At 36.4% G+C, this 6,085-nt stretch overlaps 1 long non-coding RNA gene across 1 annotated transcript; it reads right to left on the bottom strand.

The window, feature by feature from the left end:
- Positions 1–636: 636 nt before the first annotated feature.
- LOC147582510 (uncharacterized) lies at positions 637–5,692 on the bottom strand. The gene is made up of 2 exons (XR_015249209.1): positions 5,377–5,692; positions 637–1,878 (listed from the first exon to the last, which is right to left on the bottom strand). It is a non-coding gene; the product is annotated as an uncharacterized LOC147582510 (long non-coding RNA).
- Positions 5,693–6,085: the final 393 nt, after the last annotated feature.

Genomic DNA, 6,085 nt, shown 5'->3' with positions numbered 1-6,085 from the left:
ATGGTTCTGTGCCTTTCATTATCTAGGGAAATATCACATTATTAACCAGGGGCACTGAGGGATGTATATGAGAATGGGTGGCACAATGTATATAGATGATATTTCCCAGCGGTCTTCTGGAGAGAGCCTGTTCAAATGTACTGCAGCAATTCAAGCCACATTAACAGAGAGAAACACTGTTCACTGTATCCCTTCTGTCCACAAGGGAGTAAAGTGTGTAGGGGAAGAAGTTCAATTTCTCCTTCTCTGTAGCCATAAAATGATTTTTTTTTCATTTTGATAAGAAATATCAGTCTTTGCAATTGAGAAAATTCAGTTAGAATTATCAAAATGATTGCACTCATTGGGCAATTATATGAAGATGGCTCATTATTAAAAACCGATCTTCTGGTGTTTATCTCAAAGAGAATTTTCTATTGCTCTGTTACTAGAAGGAGAGTGGCTTTGTGACTGCTGGTAGGCTGGTAAGTGAGGGCTAAAAACTATTTTCTCATGTGACATATTCATCACCTTCGGAAAGAGAGAAGAACTGAGAAGAACTGTATTAGGGTGGAGGAATTATGGGAGATGGCTTTCCAAATGGTTTTGTAATGAAGCTACACTAATTATATAAAGGAAATATGTTTATAATACCAATGAATAATAGAAGTCTTTATTAGGTGCTACAATTGTGTTATCAGTTTTATAAATATTTGCACCAGCAGTTAAATAGAGGGGAAAGAAGAAAGACCAACAGTAGTATACATTTCAATTATGTATATAAAATAGCCACTTAAAAATTGGTCTTTGGTTGTGATGCCACATGTCCTGCCTGGGTCATTTACCTTTTTTCTAAGTAGCTAGAAATGTGCCTAATAGATCTTATAAAGAAGAATATACCCCAAGTAAATTTATCAGGGTATTAGAGGTTGTGAGCACATCACATACTCTGTTGTTGTTTTTTCTGGACTCATCGTTCAATCTTGGTCCATGTTAGTAGAGTACTTGTAAAGGAACAACTGTCAAAAAGGTTCTCTCTCTCTAGTTTTCTTTTCTTTGGCTCCTTGGTAACGATGAAATGACCTTGTTTGAGTGCATTAAAGTTTTTGGTACTGATGTACAGTGTAAGTGATCCATTTTGTCTGTCACAAACCAATATTCTTTGAAAGTCCTCAGTGTTTTAGGTGCCATTCAGAAAGTAACAGAGAAAGAGACTCGACCCTCAAGGAAGTTGGAATCTAAAGGCAATCTTTCCTTCAATGGTGAAATGTTCTGCCAGGTGAAGTGCCTGCTTACTCCTCTATGGAGAGAGATTGTCTTTCGCCTTGATGCAATCCAATGAGAAGTCCCTGCCCTTACCTATTAGTTTTAGAGAACAGTGTGGGGAAGAGGAAAATCTTCAGAACACTTTTCTAATTTCAGATAGCCATTTAACTTGTCAAAACCCAGAATTTGTTTCTTTACTTATGTTATCTTCATGTGGAAGAGCTGTGTTTGTATTCAAAAAGCAGACAGTTTACCAACTTCTGCTATAGCCACTAACTCAGGATTTTTCAGCACAAGGTATTGCAACCAGTGAGGTAGCAGAGTGGGGGTGGGTGGGTGGACAATCTGGACTTTTTTTATTGTCCTGTTGGGCATAAATGCTCTACAGTCGGTCATTCCATAGTGCTTGGGTTTTGGCCTTGCAGACCTAATGAGGGGATGAAAGATCCATCACTTCTGTTTCAGAGTCCTGATATTTCTGTCTGTGGTCTCAGTTTTTGTCCATGGTCTCTATTTCCATGGCTCCCTATGTCCTAATACCTCTGAACTTTCACCATGCTTGTATAAGTTCAAGGAGTGTCCGCCTCATATTACAATGGAGTTTCTGAGTAACAGCTTGTTTGAGAGTATTGCCTGTGACCAAGAAACACATAAGCAAAGGAAGCTTTCAATCCTCATTTCATTTTCATTGTAGCACAGTAAAAAACTAATTTTGAAACTATTTTAAAATTTATATGATTTTCAGTTACAAAAAGGATCACTTTTCAACCAGACTAGTGCATGTGTGTGAGCACGGACACACTTGTGTGCATGCGTGCACACACACACACACACACACACACACACACTGATATAATAATCTGGTATTCATCACAAACAGACCTTTAGTATCCTGCCATTAGTCTGTGATATTATAACTCATAAAGTACAACTCTTTATTTTTAAGGTTTTATTTATTTATTTTGAGAGAGCACACGGGGGAAGGGCAGAGAGACATGGAGAGGGAGGGAGGGAGGGAGAGGGAGAGAGAGAGAGAGAGAGAGAGAGAGAGAGAGAGAGAGAGAGAATCCCAAGCAGACTCTAATGTCAGTGCAGAGCCTGACAGGGGCTCTAACTCATGAACCGTGAGATCCTGACCTGAGCCGAAATCAAGAGTCAGACGCTTAACCTGCTGAGCCACCCAGGTGCCTAGTACAACTCTTACAGTGTGCATTCCACCAGAGTTAGAGTCTGATAGATTCTGATATTGTATTTGGTGGAGGGGGCAGTAACAAGAAAGTCTGAGGATTGCTTTATACATTGCATAATATCAACTAATAATTATTCAATACAGATGTTTTAGCTTAGGTCATAATTTCAGACTGTTCCTTTTCTAAATACTAAAATGCAATAACATTTTGCTAAGAAACTGAAAACACAAGTCTAAGCACAGACATGAATATGACATCTTTCATGTGTATGTTTTTAGCTGTATGCTTTGGTTCTTGAATATAAGCTTGTGCTGCTAAATATTAAGATGGTTCCTTTACTCTATATACTTATCCAATGATAGAAACCATGGCACTCATTTTGCAGAGATGTGTTTGTTTAACTACTGGAGGTTATCCCAGTGGCAAGTTCATCCTTATTTGATAATAATGAAACATAAGTTTTATATGTTTGCTTGAGTAAGATTGCCATCTGGTAAATAATATGTTTTGTGAGTGTTTATAACAATCATGGTTTAAGCCCAAATTGACTTATCATGATTGCTGCAAATAACACTTGAGTGTCCTAACTGGTTTGATTTTTTTTTTCTTTGTTGAATTGAGAAAATGTATTTTATGAAGCTTCCTGCATTTATTTTTAAAGTATTTTGTGGGTTTTAAAGCTTGAGTTTTCAAAAGCAATAATTACAGTTGATTACTATCTCCATACAGTACTTCTGCTCTAAAGTAGAGAAAAAAGATTGTTTATACAGCATAAGTATTGTTTATATATATGTGTATATGTATGTATATAACAAAATATATGTATATATATAGATATATATATCTACATATCTCTATCTCTATCTATCTATCTATCTATCTATCTATCTATCTAAAGTATATTTGGTTTCACCATCAACAAGGTAGAAGTTTATTCCTTTATAATTGATGAACCCTAAACATTTTCACTTTAGAATAGTATATTAACAAAGCATATCTAACAGCCAGGAGTGTCTTGGTGTATTATTTCTCAGGCAGTAATAGCATTAGAAGCAATTGTGAAAACGGTTTCCAACCCATTATCTCTCCTTAAATTGGAGAAACTTATGATAGAAAAAGTTTTTTTTCCCCCCTCAGCCGAAGTGAAGCTGAGATTGTCTTTTCTCCATGTCACATGTAAAACAGCTTTTCTAGTTTCCACAGGATTAATTTTCCACATATCAGTTCAATTTGAAGACTTCAAGTGAGATTCAATGACTTGTTCTTGAAAATGTCAATTAAAATCTTTAGCTAGTTGCTTTGCATATCAAAAGGAATATAAAGAAATGGGTATTTAGGCTAGAAATTTAGATGAGCCTAGAAATGGAGTCTATAGTTGGTTAGTGATTTTTGGTTAGAAGACTAGGCATTTGATTCTTCATGCCCATCAGTTATTTTCATGCTTTTCCAAGGTCAAGGTTGTGGCATTTGGCTAGAGCTGGCTCTCTTGCTTTTGGGTGATATGATCTGGAAGGAAATAAGGGAGGCTGAGAGTATAATTAGATCAACCCAAAGCCATATTCTGCCCTTTGAAATGTTCTTTTTATATTTTCTTATATTCTGGAAGACTATCATATCTTCATTAGGAAGGTCTTCTGTACATACAGAGTATAGGTAGATACCTTCCTTGATTTCATCTTTATCCTCCCCTACTCAATTGATAATCTTTCTTTTAGGGAGTTTATTTTCACATACAGGTTCAACTTCCATTTACATGTAGATAACTCCAAATATACATTGTTGCCTCTCAGCTTTAGATCTCTGCCATACATATACCAGCACTCCTAATGATTTATCCATAGCTTCTTAAACTGTTGTTAGAGTTCATTATCATCCCTCTTCTCCTCTTGCTTTTCCTATATTCGTGATTTCATTCATATCCATGTCTGTGGATATACTGCCTTTAAACTATGACTCTGAAATCTGCATTTCTAGTCTGAAGAGATGACCTTCCTGTATAAAATCTGTTCTTCCTCTTGTTTTGTCCATTTCAGAGAAGAGGATTACCTCCACCCAGAAGCGAAAGCCAGAACCTGGTTGACATCCCAGATTCTTCCTGTCACCTGATCTTCCATATCTAATTGGTAACCATGGCGTGCTTTTAAGTAGCTCTCAAATCTATTCCCTCTTTTTCAGTTCTACCTCTTCTGCCTTAAATCCAGTCTTCATAATATCTTGTCTGCATACAGTAGATATTTTATAACCGGTTTCAACTTGCCAGGTAGCCTTTTCAATGTCATCCTCCAAATCCCTGCTAAAATGATCATTTAAAATGCAAATCTGAATATAACTTTCTCTATTTAATATCTATGACATTCGTGCTCACTGTTCTATCAGTAGAGACTAACACAATGATTGGCACATAATAATAATGATATTTATCTCATAGCATTGTTTTAAGAATTAGATTATTAATATAAAGCATGAATGTTAGGCATCAGTTACTGTTATTGGCACCATTGTTGCAGAAGTAATTCTAATAAAGGATTTAGCAATATCCATAAAGGAATGAGTCATTTTCAAGATAAAGTTCAAGCCTCTGCCATAGCAAAAAAGAACCACTGTGGTCTGGCTCTGGTAGCATTCCAGCATCATTTTATGCTATCTCTTTAAACCCATTCGGGCTCCAGAAATTCTGAACCTGTAGCACCTTGGAGGATGGGTCGTGGTCTATTTCACCTTCACAACTTTGTATGTACCACTTTCTCTGCATAAAATGCTCTCACTTGAATGCTTTTCTGCTTAGTGTATATTTACTCATCCTGCAAGTTGCAGCCTGGGTAGCTCCTTTTCTTACACTGGGTTAGGTATCTGTCCTTCAAGTCTTATGACATCCTGGGCATAATTCAAACACAGTAGTTATCACATCGATACGATAATTTTGCTTACTTGTTTGTCTTACCTGCTTATGAACTTCTTGCTGATCGAGACTTTTTAATCTACATCTTTCACCTGGGACAGTGGCTGCCACAAGGCAGCTATTCAGTGAATCAATGTAATTTTCCACTATAAGGTTTTAGTTCTTGGTGTTTGTTCTCCTTTGGATTTTTTTCCTCATCTTGGCGTGACTTAATTCAGATGCCATTTTAAAGATGAAGCCTGTTATGACCTATTTGAACAATCTCTTTCTCATCACACAGTGCATGATTAATATCATAGCACGTGGAGAAACATGAGCTTCAAGTGGGGTAAAGCTGCCTTTTAACTGGGAGACTTAGGGTGAGTTACTTCATCTTGGAGCCTTGATTTCTTTGTCTATATATTGTGATATCAGCACTGCCACACAAAGTTACATGAGCCATTGCAGGTGGAGATACAGGAGGAAATATGTGGAAAGAGCCTGGTGCTGTTGGTGGTTGTAAATATTTGTACCCTGACCATAGTGTACTAATCATAGATAGTTTTCATCATTGACAATGACAATTATCTTATTTAGAAATCAGAAAAATAAAATTCATCCAGGATATTGATAATTATTTTCCCCAGGAACAAATCCACACTTTAGTAAAAATGAGAAAATCTTTGTAGTAAATAGTTATTTTTGAGATCTTTTGTTTCTAGTACTTTTAACAATCTTTCCAGGTGTGTCTTATTTACAATTCATGATTTAA

The sequence above is a fragment of the Puma concolor genome, chromosome A3, assembly GCF_028749965.1.
Source record: "Puma concolor isolate L17-30 chromosome A3, mPumCon1.1.hap2, whole genome shotgun sequence".
Classification (NCBI taxonomy): Eukaryota; Metazoa; Chordata; class Mammalia; order Carnivora; family Felidae; genus Puma; species Puma concolor.
The sequence above is the reverse complement of the archived record's forward strand: the minus strand, read 5'-3'. Positions and strand labels throughout refer to the sequence as shown.